General features: G+C 38.0%; 1 pseudogene; it reads left to right on the top strand.

Annotated features, from left to right (window-relative positions):
• Positions 1-20,811: 20,811 nt before the first annotated feature.
• LOC143563202 (polcalcin Syr v 3 pseudogene) lies at positions 20,812-21,060 on the top strand (annotated as a pseudogene).
• Positions 21,061-23,167: the final 2,107 nt, after the last annotated feature.

The following is a 23,167-nucleotide window of genomic DNA, read 5'->3' as shown; positions in this document are numbered from 1 at the left end:
AAGTCTTCTGATATGATAGAAATATGATGAAAAAGATGTAAAACTTGTGTATTCTGAGCAGATATAGAGCTCAAAATCTCCGATACCACTTGAAAAAACATGCTGATGATGTCTAGGACCGTTGAAACATAAATATAACAATATATGCTCTTAAATTAATGTGCGGAAACCATTAGAAGGTTAAGACACAATTATTATCTTTAATTAATGGTATATTATCAAAGAAGTCGTAGTACAATAAGGTTTTGACTCTCTTATAGCTCTGGTACTCTAGAATGATCACTACTCAATGCATAATTATATACTTGACAACTTATATATGCCACATAAGTCTTATCCGGCGCATAACATATGCGTCGTATATTGTATATGACTTATGCACTACAAAAAATACGAAATAAATTCTCGACTGTTTCTAATAAATACAAGACCCTAACAATAGACATTTATGCTCTAACATTTTCCATGTGTGTCTTCATAGGGATGTCGTCTGGCTTGATGCATTCACGTTGGTTCATATGCAATCTTGCAAACCATATTGAGAGTTGGTAAGACTTTTTACATTTTTTGAGTAGTTCGGGTTAGTATGGTAAAATCATGTATTCATTGTGAGTTTCTAACTTCTGGTATGTGTGCTTGAACCTCTTGTTGTTGGTTTTGTGCGGGTTTGAAAGTTACTCCGGTAAGCGTGTGTTGTGGGCCCTTTACTTCAAGAGGTATTGATTTCACAAGTAATATGGAAAGAATTGGTGATCGACTTTGATCATTTTGAAAATTTTTGTTGTTTTACACGTTGTTCGAGGATTTTTGTTGATCCCAACAAAAAAGAATCTGACTTTTTAGCTTCACCAGGCGAAGTTAGCTTAACTTCGCATAGGCTTCTTCAGAGACTATAAAAAGGGTTTTCAGGTCAAACTAGGTCAACATCATCTTATACTCAAATGGTGAAGTTACTAATGATTTGCATATTTTTTTAGAGTGCTAAATAGTTTTTTCGTTGACATAATAAGGTGTAAAATCATTCAACGATCACAAATATATAACCTTTATTCTCTAACGTTACTTTGTTTGAGAGTTATGGCCAAATATTGTACTTATGCCTAACCCAACCTCAAATCATTCTTTATGTTAAACTTTTGTGACATCTGGTGACGAATTCTTGTTTATCGGTGCTTATAATACTTGTGGTGATCATCAATTTATTTTTAACATGTTCATGTTATATTTTTGATATTATTCGGTGAATAGTTGTCGTAATTGGCGATCTTGTTCATCAGGAGAAGTTGTCTAACTTCGCCTACATCCTATCTTCGCCACGTCTGGTGCCTAGTGAAATTAAACGGTTGTTTGGTTTTAAACTTATAAGTGCAGGTGGAGATGGAGGTGGTGGAGATGGTTATAGGAAGTTTGTATCGGCTCATATCATGTAGTTGACTTTGGAACTGAATCAACAAGGCCTTAGTGATTATCAGGAGATGAATAACTTCTTTCTTCGCTCATGAATCTTTTATGCTATATCTACTACTCTACCAATCTCGGAACCAAATATTGAAAACTTTTGGAACACGATGGCTATGATTATCGTGTTGAACCACCAGTGTTTCTAGCTACAATTAATAATCATGAGATAGCCTTTTCTGCTGATGACTATCATGATGCTTTGTAGTTGGGAACACAGACAGGGGATAATGGTCCTACTGAGTACTCCTACTTATTCAGAAATGGGGCTTTTCAGCGTATGGGATATTCGGGGATGATTGTTTATTCATTGAAAAGAAAGGGCTTTCTTTTAGGACAATGGAGATTTTTGATGCACGTGTTGATTGTGTGCAAGTCTGGGAGGAATCCAAGTTCTGACGACATGGGATCAGCTATGCAATCAACTATCGATTCGTTGGTGTATAACAAGCCGTATAGCTGTAGCCGCGTGATTTTTTACGAGTTAGATAATTAGAGGAGAGCAACTGGTAGGGAACGGTTTTTTTTGTATCCAAGGTTCTTACATATTATTTTGAATTATGCTAAACCGAATTTGTCTCAAAGACGACCGATTAATTTTGTTGAAAACATTTCATAGAAGTTTTGTGCTCAATGTCATTTATCCAGTTCGAGGAGTAGACCTTAGTTGAAACCATAACCTACAGCTTTGTTTGGGGCTATTGTGAATCAGTTTTATATGCCTCCACAGAATGATGGATTCCTGGATGTATCTGCTCAAGCCGCTGATCCATAACCTTAGGTTGCTCCACAACAACAACAGCAATAGCAGTTTGTTCCTCCTCCACAAGAGCCAATTATACAACAAGAGAATGTTGATCCTCAGGAGGTTGCTACAGTTTATTTGGATGTTTTTTTAGGTTGAATATGCCTATTGTTTCAAATGCTGTTGTAGAGCCTTCAACTCCTCGTTCTTCTGAAACTATTGATTTTGATAGTTCATCTGATGGGGTTGATGAAACTAGTCGTTATGTAGCTCTGCAACGTAGGATCCAAGCCAATAAGAAGAAGAAAAGAGCTACAGGAGATAATGATTCGGATTTTGATGTTGCAAGTGAAGAATACTCTAAGGCCGAACAATACAAGTTGGTCAGGCGTACCAAGAGAGCTCTAGTTAGTAAGGGTTATGGGTTTGATCCAGTTATATTTATGCCTCCATTAGTTGCTAATGTTTCGGTTGCTGATATGGTGGCTTTGGATGCACCGGTTATTGTTTCCTTACCATAGGTTTCCTTGACACCCTATTTGTTGATTTCATGGTTATTGCTACGGCTGGTGTGCCTTTGACTTTACCACCAGCTTCTACATCTTTGCTGATTCCATCTACACGTGTTGATTTCCCTCTATATTATGTTGTGCCATAGGTTTAGGTTACATTTGATGTTTCTCGTTCTGGTGGTGAGAGAATTGCTGAGCTAGAACGAGTTGTGGCTGAGCATTCTAACATAAATCTGCTTTAGAATCAGGCTACTTCAGTTGAACTCTGAAAGTCAGCTACATTCGGCTCTTCTGGTTCAACAAGGAAAAATTATCGATGATTTTAAGAAGTTGTTAGCATCTCATGCGATTGTAGCTTCATCGAGGATGTTTTGGCGAATGTTAGACGTGATGACAATGGCAATGATCCTAATGAAACCAAAGGCAATGATCCTAATGAAACCAAAGGTGCATGTGGTGATATGCCAAGTACTTCAGAAGTTCTTGGTACTCAAGTTACAACTCAGGGGGAGTCAGGTCAACGGGGTTCTGGTGTTGGAATTGATGATATGGTTCTTGTTGATTAAAAGACAGGTGCTATTCAAGATTTAGATTATTTTGGTTTGATGTCAGACGAGGGTCAGGAGTAAGAATAAAAAGAGATAAGATAGATTGGTAAGAAGATTGTTATTGAAGATTCTTTGGAGGAATGTGAGATTGCTAAGGAGGGGGTAGAGCGTGTCACACCGTCTCCTAGTCGAGAATAAGTTTTGGTTAATACAGATGGTGTAGAGTCAGTGGGTATGAACAAGTTTTGTAAACTTGTTAAAGAAGAAGTTGATGAAACCGAATGGGAAGAGCAACATAGATGGAAAGAAGAGTGTGATGAATGGTTTGTGAAACGAAAGAAACCAACAGTTCCTCCCATGTTCAAGAAATCTTATAACATTAAAGGGGTTTTGTGAATCGAAGAAAGGCATTATTAGTTGGTTGTGTGATGAAAAATTAAAATTGTTTGTGTTGAAAAGATATGATGGGATTCACTACTTTCAAGATTCTTGAGATCATTTAATACTTTACCTGGCCAAAATGAAGTTGATAAACATGGGTAAAGATAAATTTGCAGATTGGGTCAAGAAGATCACTTAGAAGGAAGTGGTGAAAGAGAAGAAGTTTACTTTACTCAAGCCTTAGAGGGAAAGTTTGTTGAGGATGTTGAAAAAGGAGTGAGATCTAACAGAAGACCATGTATGATGGTAAAATACAAACCCATTCGATGCTTGAAGAAAATTCCGATGAAGCAAATGCCTTAAGATGTGTTGAAGAATATGAAGCTTAGGGGTGTTGATAGTGAGACGGTTGAAGCGGTGATGGAAGATAAGATGAGCAAGAGTTATTGAGAGTGTATGATCCAATTCATTTTGGTAAATCTTCTAAGTCTGATTTGTAGGTACTCCATGATATCAAGATCTTTTATATTCCTGCATGGAAGACAGATGGGAAGAAGTACCAGAGGGTTGTCTCTGCTTGTGTGAGACATGAAGTGCATGCTTGATCATTTGCATGAGTGAAAACGGTGTGATTTTTTATTGCAGACTGAAGAAAACAAGAAACAAATAAAGCTACTGCAAGGGAGGGAGTCTATTGGTGCATTTTGGTGTGTCAGTAGTTCATAAGTTTATTGTTAGTCTTGTTTGTAATAAATGATATGTTTTCGTTTTGCTTAGTGTAAACAGTTTAGTTATAAGCGAAGTAATGGGTTTACCGAAGTTGTGATAACTTCGCCTATCATGTACTTAGCAAATATATGTGGTATATAAACATATCTTAGGCCTAGGGTTTAACAGTTGCTCATTCCGTTTTACGGAATACTTGTGAAGTACCTGCAATGTATTGAATGATACCGAGTTATATTCAATACAAGCAATCATTTGGTTTATTCATTGTCTATTGTTCTTATCACTCTAACACTTTTAATCAAACACTTAGGGGATTTCGCACCCTTTGAGTTTGTGATATCTTTTATAGCGATCCATTATAGGGACCTACATATATGTGCAATAGTGTTATATTATATGGAAAATATAAAAAAACCGATATAGAGAATATATGAACTATTGTTGTATTGCATATATGCAATATGGTGTATTGCATAAACACCAGTTAACACTTAACGGTGGTGCTAAGATTTTACAACGGGCCTCTAACTGGTGTATAATTTGTAAATTATAATGTTAAATAACGTTGTATAGTAACTAAATTCAACGGAACTGTCGTTGTTGAAAAAGCGGTGTTATAACTTAACATCGGGCTACAACCGGTGTATATACTCTTTCATAACGGGCACAAAATTGGTATTTATAATTGTTTACAACCTAATTCAACGGGCCCAAAACCAGCATTTATAATTATTTACACAACGGGTCATGAGCTGTTTTGTTTTCAATAAAGTAAACACAACGGGCTTATTATATACAACAGATACGTACAACCACAATAATTATTATAATAAAATTATTTATTTATCCAAATGTGCACATTTCATTATACGCATTACATTTACGTACAAAAATCTAATAGAATCATGTTGATATACACCATATATAAAGCATGTTTTCTTAATCTTGAATTGATGAAAGGAATGGGCTTTAAGTTCATCACCTATAATATATAATGAGATAAAGTATGTTATAACAAATTCAAAGACTATAAATTAATAAAAAAAATATATAAGACTTATCTAATTTCGTAGTGTTTCACATAATAGCTACATTGTTTTATAATAGACAATGAGATAAAGTTATAACAAACTTGCTTTAAGTTCATCACCTATAATAGATAATGAGATAAAGTATGTTATAATAAATTCATAAACTATAAATTAATAAAAAAAATATAAAACTTGTTAGGGCACACATTTTTGTGCCGAGGATATGTTATCCTTATGTGACTTCTGGATCGATTATCCTTAATATGTGTTCCGGGTTATGTCAGGATCAAGGATCCTCAGTAGTAATTGTTAACTAACGGTTGTATTCTTTGAATGGTGTTGTATTTAAAAGGTATAATTTCTAAGAGACCAAGTCTACCCACTAATTCACAGTCCAATGGAAATAACACGTGGTCAAAGTGGATGCAACGTTTCTATGGAGTAGTGGCGGATTAATAGGACTATTAGTTAGCATCTTTTTTGTATATAACGAGCTATAATCTGTTTAGGTCATGCACACATCATTCATTACATACTTCACGGAGAATCTTCTAGCTACAATTACTTACACTTAGTTTTATTTTACTCACCGATCATAAATTCCACCATTGTAATATCCCTTTTGGAATAATATAGTGGTGATAGACGATTTGTCATCACCCAGGGTTTTTGTACCGGCGATCATAATCCAATCATGGGCTTTTCCTCTAACAAATCTCTGTGTTCATACCAAAATTAGCTACATATTCATTGTTAACATACAAGCACTCTACCTCACAAAACCAATTTGGTTACATTATCCTTAAAATCGGTTTTTAACAAAAACAATTTGGCGCCCACTGTGGGGCAAGTGGTGCTTTAATCCAGAAGATTTCTTATCAATTTTCAACATTTTCAACCTATATCATTACCAATGGCATCTCAACAAACCTCTGCTTAAACCACCATTCCTTCATCAATTTCTCTCTCATCAAAAGCTTCATTGCCAATGCCTCCTCCACCCGCGGGGGTACAGAGGACCAACGTTGCTGGGAGCAAGATGAAAACTCTAGTTTTCCAAGGCTCAAAGTCCACTGCTGCCACTTCTGTGGTAAATTCTAACAACGATGTTTCTGCTATGTTTTCATAGGATAAGGCGTACATGGAGCAACATAACAAGACCAACCACAAGATCCTACGCGAAATTGAAGATATCAAGAAGACAAAGAGGCTAGTGGAGGATCAGACTCCCTTGATACCGAGGATGCTGGATTTCGCCACTCTTGGATTCACTTCCCCAAATGCTCAAGGATTCTCCATGCTTCAACAAGGATATACTTTCTTCCAACCAGGATCCTCTATCCTTCAATCAGGATCTATGGGTCAGCATGCTCAAGGATCCTTGATCTTTCATCAAGGATCTTTTATCCTTCAACCAGGATCCATGGTTCAGCACACTCAAGGATCCTCGATCTTTCAGCAAGGATCTTCTATCCTTCAACTAGGATCTATGGGTCAGCACCCACAAGGATCCTCGATCTTTCAGCAAGGATCATTTATCCTTCAACCAGGATCCATGGGACAGTACACTCAAGGATCCTCGGTCTTTCAGCAAGGATCGTCCATCCTTCAGCCAGAATTCTTCGAATTGTTTCATTAAAGATCCTTCAACTATCAGCCTCAAGGATCCTTCAGTCAGAGTCAAGGATCCTTGGGAGTTCAACATCAAAGGTCGTCAGAAGTTCATGAGGGAGACTTTATCCCTATGCAGACCATTGCTTCCGGTGGACCAACTGTCATAGCTGATGCTTCTTATCCTGGATACTCTTTTGGAATACCATCCTTTAATCAACAAACATGTAACCCTTATAATCATATATCTTTATACACTAACCTTGGTTCTATGCAGGATACATGTATCAATCAAGCCATGTCCAAGGAACTACATAAACTAAAGGATATGATATCAAGTGTTCCAGGGGTGGTTCGACCCATTCCTGAAATTCCGGAAGTAAGTAATAAACTATCAAGGTTTGCTCCCCCAATATGTGATGCTAAAATCCTGAAGCGTGTTCATATGAAAGTTTACGATGGCTCAACCGATCCAGAGGAACATGTGGCTCAATACAGGGAAAGAATGGAAATCAATCTCATTTCGGAATGACTTAAAGAAGCCTGCTTGTGAAAAGGTTTCGGATCCACATTAACTGAATCTGCTCTCAAATGGCTGCTAAGTCTTTCACCTTACTCTATTACTTCATTTTCTCACTTAGTTAATTTGCTCAATAGCCAATTTTCTTGTAGTAGAAAATTTGAAAAATTAACTCATGATGTATACCGCGTTGTCAAACCTCGTGATGAATCCTTAAGGGATTTTGCCACCAAGTTTGGAAGGGAGGCCTTGGAGATCCCAAATCTTGACATGGCTACGGCTTTCGAGGCATTTAAGATGAGATTACATAAGGGCTCCCCATGCAGGACATTAGATGAAGTCAAGAATCGGGCGCTCAGATTCATCAGACTAGAGGATGATAAAAGGATCCAGGAAAGATTGGGTACATCAACAAAACAGGAGTCACCCGATAAAAAAACAAGGATCATCCTACAGGAACAACAATTCCAAGCCCTATTTAAATTTAAACAACCAAAACGTCCATGCGGTCGAAGAAGATGACACTGATGAGGATTATCCAAGGATATCAGAATATTGCTTTTCCGTTGATACTCCTAGCTTGATATGGGCCATGAGAGATCTTGGAGAAAAGGCAAGATGGCCTCGGAATAATGAGAAGTCAACATCCTTCAAGGATAAGTCCAAATGGTGTGCATACCATAAAAAATTCGGCCACATAACTGATGATTGCATTGGTCTAAGAAGAGAAATTGGGTATATTCTAAGCAAGGGTCACTTCATAGAGCTTATGGGAAGAAAGAAATCAAGGATCCAGGATCCTGAAGAAATCCCACAGAAGGCTGCTCCACCACCACTTGATGCTTATATTATTAATTTTATCTCTGGAGGATCAGACATTAGTGAAACCTCATTCTCCTCGGCAAAACGACATGCCAAAGAAAAAAAATTGGAGAATGGTGAAAGGCCCATCAGGAAGACAACTTTAATCACTCAAAGGATCATAACCTTTGTCGAGGAGGATCGCATGCACCTCCAGGATCGTCACCATGATGGTTTGATTATTACTTTATTTATTGCTAACCACTATGTTCGAAGGATCCTCGTAGATGGCAGGAGTTCAGTGAACAAAATTCAGGCCGATGTACTCAAGAAATGAACATCCTTGAAACAGAAATCATGCCAAGATCATCTGTCCATGTTGGTTTTAGTGGAGAGACCAAAAACACGTTGGGGGAGATCAAGCTTCCTATTTACATTGAGGGAGTTAATTCTTTCCAAAAGTCTTTTGTTATAGATAACCTGTCATGCTGAAATATGATTCTTGGCAGGCCCTGGATACATGAAATGAAAGCAGTGGCCTCCACCTACCATCAATGTATCAAGCTTCCAACCCCATGGGGAGTAGTGAAGATTGACAGTGACCAAACGGAGGCGAGGAACTATTATACTTCTTCTATGAAGCCAGCTACGAAGCTGACCATCACATAGCAATCGAAGCATAATTCAAGAGAGGTGATGGAAGCCCGAGAAAAAAATCTTAAAGAAGTATCCTTGGACCCCGAGGATCCAAATGTAAAGGTGTATACAGGATCCAGTATCCTCAGAAACATTGAAGAGGATCTGGTATCCTTCCTCAAACAAAGGAAATCCACCTTTGCCTTCAAACACTCTGATATGACAGGTATATTTAAAGAAATTGTTACACATTAACTAGGGATAGATACTTCTATAAGGCCCGTCCACCAGAAACAGAAGAAATTTGCGCCTGAAAGAAATATCATTATCTAGGAAGAAGTCGAAAAACTTCTCAAAGCAGGTATGATAAGAGTCATAAAGTATCCAAGATGGTTAGCCAATGTAGTGGTAGTTTCTAAGAAAATAGGAAAGTGGAGGGTATGTGTAAAATTTACTGATTTAAACAAGGCATGTCCCAAGGATCCTTTTCCCTTACCACACACTGACTCCATCGTGGATGCTACGGCAGGACATGAGATGCTCACATTTATGGATGCTTCATCTGGATTTCAAAAAAATCAGATGGAACCACCTGATCAAGAGGATACAACATTCATGACTCCTACCGACGTATATTGTTATATTGCTATGCCGTTCGGACTAAGAAATGCAGGGGAAACATACCAAAGATTGGTCAACATGATGTTCAAGGATCAGCTAGGAAAGAGCATGGAAGTCTACATAGATGACGTGGTAGTAAAGTCAAAGAAGGCTGAGGATCATCCCAAAGATCTTGAAGAAGCATTCAACATCCTTGATCAGTACAATATGAAGCTAAACCCGTCAAAATGCCATTTTGGTGTCAAGGTTGGGAAATTCGTAGGATATATGGTCACTAAAATGGAAATAGAAGCAAGTCCTGAGCAGATTGAAGCCATCATCAATTTAAAGCCTCCGGAGAATGCTAAAAATGTCCAAAGACTGACGGATAGGATATGTGCCCTGAATAGATTCATTTCCAGATCTTCAGAGAAGTGAAAAGATATCTATGATATCTTGAGGAAGAATAAGAAGTTCGAACGGACTCAAAAGCATGAAGATGCGCTGAAGGCTCTTATGGATTGTTGGGCCATAAATTGGTTAGACTGACGCATATCAAATGGCCACGACGTGATCAAGACTAAAGTGAGATAAACTAAGATGATGTGAATAATTGCATTATGGTTGTGATGGTGTAATACCGAAATCCCTATGGATTTTGGTTTGTCTTGTAACACCGAAATCCCTATGGATTATGGCATCGAAGAATGGGGCATATACATCTTCGCAAAATGAATTACATTGTCAAGAATGGCTTGGTGCTGGTTGTTCCCTTGAAAAATTTTAACTTTGAAGATCAATGCTTGTCGTGCAAGAAGGGAAACCAACACCAGAAACCTCATCACTCCAAGAAGGTTAACTCAATCGTCAGTACACTAGACCTGCTTCACATGGATCTCTTTGGTCCCGTGAATGTAAAGAGTCTAGGTGGAACTTCATACTGCTTGGTAGTAACCGATGATTAATCTCGATACTCTTGGGTATATTTTCTGAAGGCAAAAGATGAGACGGTTCAGTTGTTGATTAACTTGATTACCAAGGTTGAAAACATTGTTGGGAGAAAGGTTAAGTACATCAGGAGTGATAATGGGACAGAGTTCAAGAACTACCAGATGGAGATGTTCTGCTTACAAAAAGGGATAGACCATCAGTACAGCGCCCCGTACACTCCGCAACAAAATGGGGTGGCTGAGAGGAAGAATAGAACGCTAATTGAAGGAGCCAGAACCATGCTGGCTGATGCTAAACTTCCTGTGGTGTTCTGGGCTGAAGCTGTTGCCACAGCCTGTTATATCCTTAATCGTGTTTTAACTGTTAAAAGATTGAATAAAACTTGTTATGAACTTATGCATGGTAGAAAGCCAAACTTTAATGGTCTTGAACCATTCGGGTCCCCATGTACGATATTAAAGACAAACTCAAAATTTGGTGAGAAAGCCGACGATGGTATTTTAGTCGGATATGTTGTTGGTACACCCAACAGAAGAGTCTTTAATTTATCGAACAGCAAGGTTGAGGTGGTATGTAACACGGACATTACAAGTTACAAATCACCAAAGCCTAGCACGGGACCCGGTGAAGCTTTCGACTATGATAAACTGTTCAAATCTTTTAACATGCCTTATTTGGATTTTGCAGAAGTTGATGAGAAAATTGCTACACAGATTCTGTATGATGAGGAAGAAAATATTGTGCAACGTCCGAGACATGATGAAAGTCAACCTTCCTCATCAAGTGCTGTTGATGCTCCTGCTGCCACTACCGAGGAAGAATTTTACAACCCATTCCATTCTCAACAACAATCACCCATTGATGAACTCTCTTTGAACTTGGAAAACAATCTAGAAGTTAGTACGGTTCCGACTACTGGAGTTCACAAAAATCACCCTTTGGAGAACGTGATAGGTGATCTGTCTGATGGTGTACAAACTAGACAAAGCTTGAATGAGCACACTTCATCAGCCAAATTGAATGCTTATACACCTGCTTCATCAGCCAGATTGAACCAAAGAACTATCAAATGGCTCTAAAGGACAGCTCGTGGGTCGAAGCCATGCAAGAAGAGTTAGCCCAGTTTGAGAAGATGGAAGTATGAAAATTAGTTGCAAAACCGAAGAATGTGCATGCTATTGGCACCAAATGGGTTTTCAAATGTAAGAGAGATGAGAAAGGGATAATCATAAGGAACAAGGCGAGACTGGTAGTAAAAGGGTTTAATCAGCAATAAGGAATCGACTACAATGAAGTGTTTGCTCCTGTGACAAGATTGGAAGCGATTCGACTATTTTTGGCATTTGCTGCACACAATGAGATGAAAGTGTTCCAATTAGACGTGAAAAGTGCTTTTCTTAATGGTAAAGTCGATGAGGTAGTGTACGTTGAACAGCCTCCGAGTTTTCTTGACCCTGAATTTCCTGATCATGTGTACAAGCTGAGTAAAGCGTTATATGTACTACATCAGGCCCCTCGTGCCTGGTACGCAACCTTATCTGATTACTTACTTGAGAATGGGTTCGAAAGAGGAAAGATCGACAGCACGCTGTTTGTCAAGAGAAAAGGGGGAGATTTTCTACTAGTACAAGTCTACGTGGACGACATCATATTTGCTGCATCAAAAGTCGTCATGTGTCAGGAGTTTGAAGAAGTCATGAAAAAGAGGTTTGAAATGAGTGCAATGGGTTAATTAACTTTCTTTTTAGGATTGCAGGTTGATCAGAAGAAAGATGGGATGCTCATCCATCAAACTAAATATGTCCAAGACGTTCTCAAACGCTTCAAGATGGAGGACAGCACTCCATTTGATACTCCGGTTTGCGTCAACCACAAACTGGGTGCTGATTCGGACAGTGATGAAGACGTGGACCCCACCCAATATCAAGCAATCATAGGTTCTTTAGCGTATTTAACTGCATCTAGACCTGATATTATGTTTGCAGTTTGTCTTTGTGCTCGATTTCAGGCAAACCCAAAGGAATCTCACATGAAGGGAGTGAAGAGGATTTTGCGGTATCTCAAAGGCAAGCCTAAGCTAGGATTGTGGTACACGAAAGGGGGAGACCTGGACTTGGTTGCTTACACGGATTCTGACTATGGAGTTTGCAATCAGAACAGGAAGTCGACAACCGGTGGATGCCAGTTTCTGGGAGGAACATTAGTTTCATGGCAGTGCAAGAAACAGACCTCAGTAGCCATTTCCACCTATGAAGCAGAGTACATGGCAGCATCAAACTGCTGCTCCCAGGTTCTTTGGATACAACAGCAATTGCGCGATTACGGTCTGAATTTTACTCAAACTCCTATTTGCATTGATAACACTGCTGCAATCTCAGTAACTAACAATCCCGTAAAACATAGCAAAACTAAACACATTGACATTCGTCATCATTTTATACGGGATTGTGATGAGAAGAAATTAATAGTGCTCGAAAAGGTTGATTCGTTAGATAATTTCGCTGATCTTTTTACTAAAGCGTTTGACCGAACTCGTTTTCAAAATCTTGTTGAGCTTAATGGGATGATCAATCCCGAGTAACCGTGTTTGTCGTTTCTTTTATTTATAAAAAAAAAAAACGTCACTATCGCTTAAAATTATGTCGGTTGCTTCAGTTTGAAGGACACATCTTCGGATATGTTTGGTCCTTACTTCTACTAGTAGATTATGAGGATAGCCATTGACCAGATGACTGAAAGTGACCGGGGCGGTTTATGATGGGTTTTGTTCTTTCGCTGAAAAATAGTCGTTCATACTTAGTTAGAAGGACACATACTCGTATGTGGTCGGTCCAACTGATCCATTGGATCTTCAGGATAGTCGTTTACCTGAAGACTTTGACTTGATCGGGCGATAGAATCTAAATTTTTTTTGGGAGATGATATAATTCTTCAAGTCTATAACATCGTAAGAAGTTTCAATACAATGTTTTTAAGAAAATTGATCCAACCTTGGAAAGTGATACACAACCTATTTTTGTGTGCTTAACTAGTGAAGTTATTAGGCCTAAAAGACTCTAGAACAGTCATTGTATGTTATGGTAGCTTTTTATGGTGCGTAAAAGTAGAAGTGATACTAACTAAATATTCTCGATCTAAAGTGGAGACTCATTCAGAGTTGTGTATGTCTCCATATACATCTTTCCGAATTATAGGCAGAAAAGCGATTACCCAGTCATACACGAGCCCGTGAGTGTTCTGATGTCCGAAAAGATAGTGTGTCAAGTACCTGCAGTGATCCAGATTCGGGACATGCAGTAGCCTACTGTTTGAAGATATGTAAATCTTTATTAAAAAAAAATAAAAAAAATAAAAATTGTTAAGCCTTCTGAAGCCTATTGTGTTATCATTGTCAATCAAGAGGCAAGAAAGAGAACGGGAAGAAGACTCTAAAGACCAACATGTACTTACCTGTTTGATCAGACACTACGGGTCGAGGTCAACTCGGGGTGACTTGGGGAAAGCCGAATACGCTTTGAGAATAGAGAGGAGGCATCACAATCTCTGAGGTGATGTCCATCTAAATTTTGAGCTTAATTGAACATAATCCGTATCACTGAAGCGATGAAAACCATACTAAGTTGTAAACCTGCTTACAACCTGTTTCTTTATGTCGCAATACCGCTGAACATGGATCTCTGTGACAGCCATTTAATTAGTATGATTCCTGTTCGGATCTTTTCTAAAACATGCAGGTCCCCGACAAGACTGAAATTTGATCCCGTGTACTTAATTACTAAAATTTTCATGTATATTTCGTTTTATGTTTCAAAGCTTGGTTACTTGGTTCTTTGATTATAAAGTTTAAATCTTTCACGGAGGATTTTAAAAGACAGTTGCATTTTGTTCAAATGTTTGAGGGATGATTTTGTAAATTTAAGGCGAAGTTGAAGGGCGAAGTTGTCACATGGGGGAAACCTCGTCTGGCCTAATGAACTGTCGCCGTTTTAGTTCAGGTGAAGTTAGGTTTAGGCGAAGTTGTTCTCAACTTCGCCTGCTGCTTTAATCTTTAACTAATCAGGGGCGAAGTTGTTCAAGGGGTGAAGTTATGGTTAGGCGAAGTTATCATTAACTTCGCCTTATACCTAATTTCGCCTGGTTCTTTATATTATTTAAAAGCTTATCTGTTATCAGGCGAAGTTATAGTAAAGGCGAAGTTGTACTCAACTTCGCCCTTTCCCTAACTTCGCCTGTACACCAGAAGCTATCATAACTTCGCTCATGGTAATAGGCGAAGTTGTGATCTGCTTTGACGATTTTCTAACTTAGATCGGTTGTTATGCAGACATGGCGGCTGTAGCAGGAGCCGGTGGTGCTGATGGTGACGAAGGTGGTGATAACAACCGTCAATTCTTTCCGGGTCACAATATGTACATCACGCTGGATCCGGATTCTAGTGGTGTAGATGATTATCGCGAGATCATCTCTTTCCTTATTCGCTCGCTTATCTTCCATGCTATTACTACAACTCTGCCCATTTCTTTGCCGAACATTGAAGACTTCTGGCAAACGGTAGAATATGATTGTAGAGTCGAGCCCCCAGTCATGCGCGCCACAGTTAACAATCAGGAGTTGTAGTTCTCATCGTAACAGATAAGGGTAGCCTTGCAGTTTGGGAATGAAACTAGAGAAGATCCTACAGACTTTACTGCTCCTTTCAAAGATGGTGCATTTTTACGAATGGGCTATTCTGGTCCATTGGGTGACACTCAGAGGCGTAAGGGATTTTTGTTGGATCAATGGCGTTTTCTCATGCATGTGATGATCGTGTGCATGTCGGGTCGTAAGGCTGGTACGGACGGTATGGGTTCAATGATGCAATCGGCTATGACAGCACTGACTTACAATAAGCCTTACAGCTTCAGTCAGATGGTGTTTTATGAAATAGATCGTCAGAGACGTGCGGTAGCTCGTGAAAGATTCTTGATGTATCCAAGATTCTTACAAATGATCTTGAATCATGTGGCTCCTACGCTACCTCAGCGCCGTCCAATTCGATATGTAGAGAGTGTCAGCAAGAGGATATTCGCACAACGCAGATCGTCGAGTGCTTGAAGTAAACCAGAGCTTCGTCCACGACATACTCTGTTATTTGGTTATTTGATAGACCCGGCGTATGTTACTCCTCGTGGAGACGAGTTTCGGGATCTGGCACCGCAAAAGGCAGTTGTTTCTCAACCACCACCTGTGGTACAGCAGCATTGCCTGCTGCTCCTGTTGTGGCACAGGAGGAACAGGTAGACCTTGAAGCTGCTTTTGGTGGCCAAGGGTTCTTTGATATGGAGCGAGTTGATCCAGAGGCAGAGATTCAGGTCTCAGTAGCGGAGGTTTCTGGTGTTGATATGTCGTTGGTAGCTACGTCTGTAGCTGATTCTGAGAGAACCAACTCTGACTCCTCAGCTGATGATGTTGCTGAAGCAAGACAGATTCTGGTCGCCCAAGAAAGAATTCATGGAAAACGAACGAAAGACACGGCTGACAGTGAATGGGACTTTGAGGAGGAGTTAGATCGGTTGATTCGTCGATCGAAAAGGGTCAGAACGGGTGAAGGCTCGGGAGCTGGTGAAAGCTCGACGGTGGTTCGTTTATCTCCACCCGCCTTATTTGGTATGACTATGGTCCCTGCATCGATGACTGTATCAGGACCGATCACCTCGGGTGTTCCCGTGATATCTACATCATCTTCCTTTGGCATTCCACCCACTACTTTTCAGTTTTCGGCTCCAGAAATTGTTTCCTTGCCACATCCTACTCTTACTCCATCGGAGGTTGTGACAAGATTTGTTGAGTCGACTTTGGTTGCCACCACGGGTTTATCTGTTACAATACCACCTGCGGTTACTTTTCAGCCTGTTTCTGATGTTCCGGCTACCTTGGGAATCCCTCCATCGTATGCTCAAGACATTTCTCATATGAGATTTGATTTTTATACAACTTTATCTGACTCAGAAAGGATAGCAACTCTTGAAAGGGTCGTGGCAAACAGTCAAGAATCAACTTGATCCAGACTCACGCCATTCAGCGCCTTGTTGCAGAAAATCAGATTCAGTCGTCCCTCCTGGTTGAGCACGATAAACTTTTTGATGCTTTAAAACAGTTCTTAGCATCTCAGGGGGAGACGAGCTGCAAGGGCGATGAGTTGAGGACGAAGAAGAGTAATGATAGAGATGATGATCCCAATGCATCGAAAGGTGCAGGTGGTGAGTTGCCAAGAACTGAACAAACTCTTGGGACTTCCACATCTCTGGGGGAGTCAGCTGTTGAGCAGGAGGATCAGGGGGTGATGATGTGGTGGTAGTGTATGATGAGGAGATGTTGGATGACGATATTGTAGGTGACGACGTTGTGTTACCGGTTGAAGAGATTGAGAAGATAGGAGCCGAGATTGTGATTGACAGTGAGATTGAAGAGGGAGAGATTGTGGAGGATAATGTAGAACATGAAATTCCAGATGTTGATAAGTCAAATGTGGGTCAAGCTATGGGAAGTGAAGAGACTGAATGGGAAGAGCAGCCGAGATGGAAAGAAGGCTACGCTCAATGGTTCGTAAAAACAAAGAAGCCAGTGGTTCCAACTATGTTTAAAAAGAGTTATAATATCAAAGGGTATGCTGAATCGAAGAAGGGGATTATATGCTGGTTGTATGATGAGCAGTTGAGGCTATTTGTGATTTAACGTTACGATGGGATTCAATACTTCAAGAGGTTGTTGAGATCGTTGAATACCTTGCCTGAGTGTGAGGTGAAGGATTTGGCCAAGTTGGGGTTGATAAACAGGAGTGATGATAATATGGCTAGAATTATCAGGAAGATTGTGTGGAAAGATAGTATAAAAGAGAAAAGGTTCGAGTTGTTAAAGCCGCAGAAAGGGAAACTTGTTGAAGATAAAGATAGAGGAATGATAGCTGATGGCAAACCTTGGATGGTAATGAAGTATAAGCCTATCCGGTGTTTAAAAGAAGTGCCGATGAAACAAATGCCCAAGGATGTCTTAAAGAATCTGAAATGGTGGTATGTCGATAGTCAAACAGCTGAAGCGGTTATGGAGGATGAAGATGAACAAGAGGTGCTGAGAGTGTATGATCCTATGCACTTGGTAAATTTGTCTCAAGCTGACTTGGAAGTGCTAGACGAGAAAAAGATATTCTATATTCCTGCATGGAAAGATGAAGCCAAGAAATATCAGAGAGTAGTTTCCGTTTGTGTCAGAGAATGCGTTCATACTTGAAGACGAGTGACTCGAGATTTTTGGGATTACAAGACAAGTGATTGAAGATAGAGATATGAAGCTACTGCCAAGGGGGAGTCTGTTGGTGCATTATGTCAGTAGTTCAGTATCTAGTGTCTGTAATCGTGTTTGTTGGTTTGTTTTGATTTGTATAGGTTGTCTCACAAGTTCGCCTAATATAAGCGAACTTGTGGACAAGCGAAGTTATTGACAACTTCGCCTAGTCTGTTAGGCGAAGTTGTCGAAGGCTTTATATGCCTTGGCTACGGCTTGTTTTAACCAGTGGACGAGAACGCGTAATTGTGATTGTTATGTCACGTGGTGAAGGGTTGCAATACAACGTGTCTTTTGAGTATTGTAACGTGTGTTCGTGTTCGGTATTAACATAGTTTACATCCTACACTCGTATCGTCTTACGTAGGGATTCCGCACCTACGTAGTACGAGATACTTCCGTGTAGATCCGGCTGGGAACCTATAAAGTTCTCGTACGTGAGGTCAAATTACGACGTTAAAGAAAGTGTTCAAGCTCATTAAGGGTTATAAATAACGCTTGCCAAATATTTTGTGGGATCTACAACCTATTGAGCACTAGCGATTGGGGTAGCGTCAAAAATGACGCCAACATCCAACGAAGAGCGTTAACCGACTATCAAGCTTATGGGCAAGGGGGCGTTTAAGTTATTAAGTAGTTGGGCACGTATTCGGTAACACCCAAAATGGCTCGAACTACCCATCGGTTCGGTCGCTAGATAATCGGGCGTATCATCCTGACCGTAAAAATGGTCGAAGATCTCGTCTTCCACAAACCTGAGTGCACCCGTCTTCGGCTACGATGCTCATAACTTCGACCTCGTTGACGAAGACGAGGAAGTCGAGATTAATTTAGTTAATAACGACGTACAAGAGTTTCCCCGACCACCAGGAAACGAAGTAAAAACAAGGGGAAATGTGAAGGGTTCGTCATCAACACGAGCCAAGGATGGGACTCACAATGACGTGGAACAACTACAAGATATGTTCATACGCTTCCAAATCGAGAGTCTAGACCGTCACACTAACATTCGTGCTAACACCGAAGATAATGCACAATTTGCTGATTCATATAGCTTGCGGTAAATGGAACAAGAAAAATGAAAACAAAAAATTACGGGAAGTATACGGCCTACGACATTAGCATTTAGTTTTACTGTTTTGTTTTCTAATTTTTGTTATTTTTTTAAAATTTAAAATTTGTTTGTTTAAATTTAACTAGTAAATGATCTTGTGCGTTGCGACTGGAGAGTTAATACATATTAAATCGTGCGTCGCAGTGACGACGTTGATAAAATATAAAGTTAATAAAGTTTGTTTACGCGTTAATAAGGTTGTCTTTGTAAAAAAAATTACATCTAAACATATGTAGAAATAAGGTTGTCTTTGTAAAAATCTAAGTTGTCATGAATAAAACAAATATATATTATATTTGACACACTTATTTTGGTCTTGCATTGCATGAGGTCGGTATTAAATCAGATTTATATCAGAGCATACGTAGAAGCATATATTGTCGCTTGTATTCAAATTTATAGTTACATTAAGTTGCGGAAAAAAGTTTAAATATATAATATTTGACGTATGTCAGTTATAAACGAAATTTATGTTGAAACGTAAATAAGAATAAGTGTTCGCAATGCTATAATTTTGAAATCGATGGTGGTTTATTAACCACAGATATAGTATTAATATATGCATTGGAAAAATAAAGAATATTTCTAATTCAAAAGTTAGTTACAGAAATAAATAAAGAAAGAGACATGTCAAAAACCAAATGGTTAAAATATTTATTATTTCATAAATAATGATTAATGTGAGATAACTACCGTATGCCTTTAAATATATATATATATATATATATATATATATTTAATTTAATACGATTTTATTTAATTATTTTAATTAAAAAAATTAAAATGATGTGTGATGTAATGGGCAATATTGGGCTACAAACCACTACACCCTAAATAGAACTGTTCAAAATGCTCGAGGTTCGGGCTCGTGGCTCGCTCGTAAAAACTCAAATAAAACTACCTAAAAAACTTGATTTGAAACATCCTGAGATTGAGTTGGCTCATTTTTTAACCAAGCCAAAATTGACCTAGGCTCGGTTCGATTATAGCTCGGCTCATTGGCTCGATCTTATTCTCATTTAACTTCAAAATCGAGTTAGAGGCTTAGTTGGGTTGCCCGTTTAATTTTAAGCCCAAGCTCGACACCACCCTGGCTTAACTCAAGCTCGACTCATGAAAACCCATAACCCTAAATGAAATTGCCCCTGTTAACATGACGTCATTTATGAAAAATTATCCCCAATGTAGCCCTTAGAGTCCTCCACTACATACACATGATCTAACTACCAACTGAAACATTTTGATGGTTAAACGACAATATAGAGGAATCATCTTGTTGATTTCCTCATCCAATTGAACTTTTTCACACGTGGTTTTCATTGGAAAAAACTTTTAGTTCTTAATTTGTGGAAACATTTATCTTAATCAATTATTGATTTCATATACCAACAAAATATATTAATATGAAACGATTTCGAAAAATATCCAAAGTTTCTGTAAAACAAAAAAGTTATATAAAACACGTTATCAAAACGACATATTTATCGTTTTATTGAAATGTACTCTTACATAAATTTTAGGATAACCAAACCTATATAATTACACTCCATATCTTGTTATTTAGACTAATGCATTTAACGCGATTTTACTTTATATTTTTATGTGATCTTATCCTTTGTAAAGTGAAAATTCAAGTTAAAATTTGATACATTCCACACGTTAAATAGTAATAATATCAGATTGTTTACCTTAGAAACATAGGGCAAGCCGTGTTCATTGGACATCCATATTTCTTTCTAATCCACAATCACTATATAAACATTTCATTCTATTTCCAACCAAAAACATAACTATATATTAAGCATTCAAGAAGAAAACCTAAAGCGAGAATCAACTTTGTGTTTGACGACCATAATGGGTGACGAAGACAAGGAAGAGAGAGCCCGAATATTCGGCAAGTTTGATGGCAACGGAGATGGCAAAATTTCTTCAGATGAGCTTGGAGAAGCGTTGAAAACGCTTGGCTATGTGTCACCTGAAGAGGTCCAAACTATGATGGATGAACTTGACACAAATGGAAATAAGTTCATTTCTTATGAAGAATTTACAGATTTTTATAATGCCAACAAAGGCTTAATGAAGGATTTGGGCAAAATATTCTAATATGTGTTTATATTATGATTTAGTATTATCTTATTAATTTCATTACAAGTTTGTATTTTTTTCTCACTACTTTCTAGATTGTTTTTCATCAAATTCAACTTTCTTATTATTACATGCAATGTTACCAATTAATCAATCAACAAAAAGCAAAGAATATTTTATTAAAATACAATTTAATAAAAAAATTTATATATCTAAACATTTATGAATATCATCATGAATAAGAGTCGAGTTTAATGATATTTATGTACCCTTATTGAAAAATACGTAATTCTTTGAGAATTTTGTAATGATTTCTAGTCAATCAATCATATACAGTGAAGTCCCACCAATAACATAGCTATAAGTAGGTCTAGGGAGGGTGGGATGTAGGCACACCGTACCTCTATCCACATGGATAAAGATGTGGCTTTCGGAGAGACCCTCAGCTCTAAAGTACATATGTATGAAGCAATACAAAAAAAAAAATTAGAGTTCAACAGTAGTAGGAGGTGGTGTTGTCTTTCTTCGTCCTTTCGAACCTAGAATCTGAGCATCCTGTTGACTTAAACATCAATAACTAGTTAGCAGGCCCGGCCCATACGTGGCCAGTTAGGGCCACGACCCGATACCTAACAATTTTTTAGGCCCATAAAAAGTTCTAGCATTTATATATATTATGTACAAACTCTAACAATTTAAAGGGATATTGCATTTTTATAATCCAAAGTTTTGTCTTTTAGATAATATTAATTCCAACTTAAGAAAATTTCTTATGTTAATCACAACTTTCACCATATTAACCTCCACCGATCTTTTTCCTAACTGGGAGTAGCCCAGTTAGTTTTGAGTCAAAAAATGTCATTTCTCTAAGTTAGGGGTAAAACAAAACTTCTTTCTATTATAAATCAACTTTATTTTCTTTTTCCAATTAGGGGTACAAACAAGCCGAGTCGAGACTGGGGTCGACTAGGCTTCGACTCGTATAACTTATCCAGACCTTGAGCTCGAGATCAGCTCGCTTCTATCTCTATTTCCAAAGGTCAAGCTCGGCCCGTGAGTGCTTTTTCAAGCTCAAGCTCCGCTGATTTAGTGTTTCTTAATTAATTTATATATTTAAAATTATTTTTATATATTTTTTAAATTATATGTATATATACTAAGTATTATTTTTCTCTTTTTCTTAACTATGTATATATTAATTAATAATAATTATATAAAATTTAAAACTCTCCTTTTATAAAACGGTAATCTGATGGTGGTGGTGGTAGTAGTGAGAGGAAGAAAGGGGACGAAGATGAGTTTTTTAATTTAATTACCTTTTTCATTTGTCCCTTTAACTTTGAAAAATGACATATTTTGCCACCAAAACTTGGTAGAGGTCAATAGAGTGAAAGTTATGATTAATTTAGAGAATTTCTTAAGTAAGAATTAATACTGGCTAAAAGACCATAATTTAAATTATTAACATTCAGTATCCCTAATTTAAAAATATTAATCTGGCTCAACTGGTATGTCACTATTTCACCAAAGCTGATTTGCGTGAGTCATAAAAAAAAATTCACTCATTTCTTTTCTCTAACCTTTTTGTTTCCCTTTGTTTTAAGGTAAATCCAGACCATAGTAAATATAAGGTACAATATTAAATATATGTTATGAACAAGCCTAATAGTTAAAGCAATATGATAATGAGATGTAAGGAGAAAGAGAGAGATTTCATTAATAAGTGTGTATTACAATGAGATGCAATATAATATATACAGAAGAGAAAACTTGTAGAAGAAGTCAATCTATTTTAGGTGTTGATAACCATAATAATAATATATATTTATAACACTCCCCCTCGGTTATCAATTTAATACAATTGGAGGTGCTGCCTCATTAAAAACCTTGATAGGAAAACATAGTGTGACAAAACTATAGCTAAGCGAAAAAGAGTGCAGCACGTATTGTATCCACCTGATTTATATACCGTTAAAATGGCAAATATCGATCTTATGTGAAAGTTGCCTGAAACTTTTGTGGTCAATCATTTGCGTATTTGACTTTTGACATGTGAATCCTTAAGTTGAACAATGTTTATGATCTTCACGTGAAAACTTCTATTGCTATATATGGTAAACACTAT

The sequence above is a fragment of the Bidens hawaiensis genome, unplaced genomic scaffold (genome assembly GCF_021521415.1).
Source record: "Bidens hawaiensis isolate Kalapana, Puna unplaced genomic scaffold, B.hawaiensis_p1.1 tig00021330_1, whole genome shotgun sequence".
Classification (NCBI taxonomy): Eukaryota; Viridiplantae; Streptophyta; class Magnoliopsida; order Asterales; family Asteraceae; genus Bidens; species Bidens hawaiensis.
Note: the sequence above shows the minus strand (reverse complement) of the source record. Positions and strands in the feature narration are given on the sequence as shown.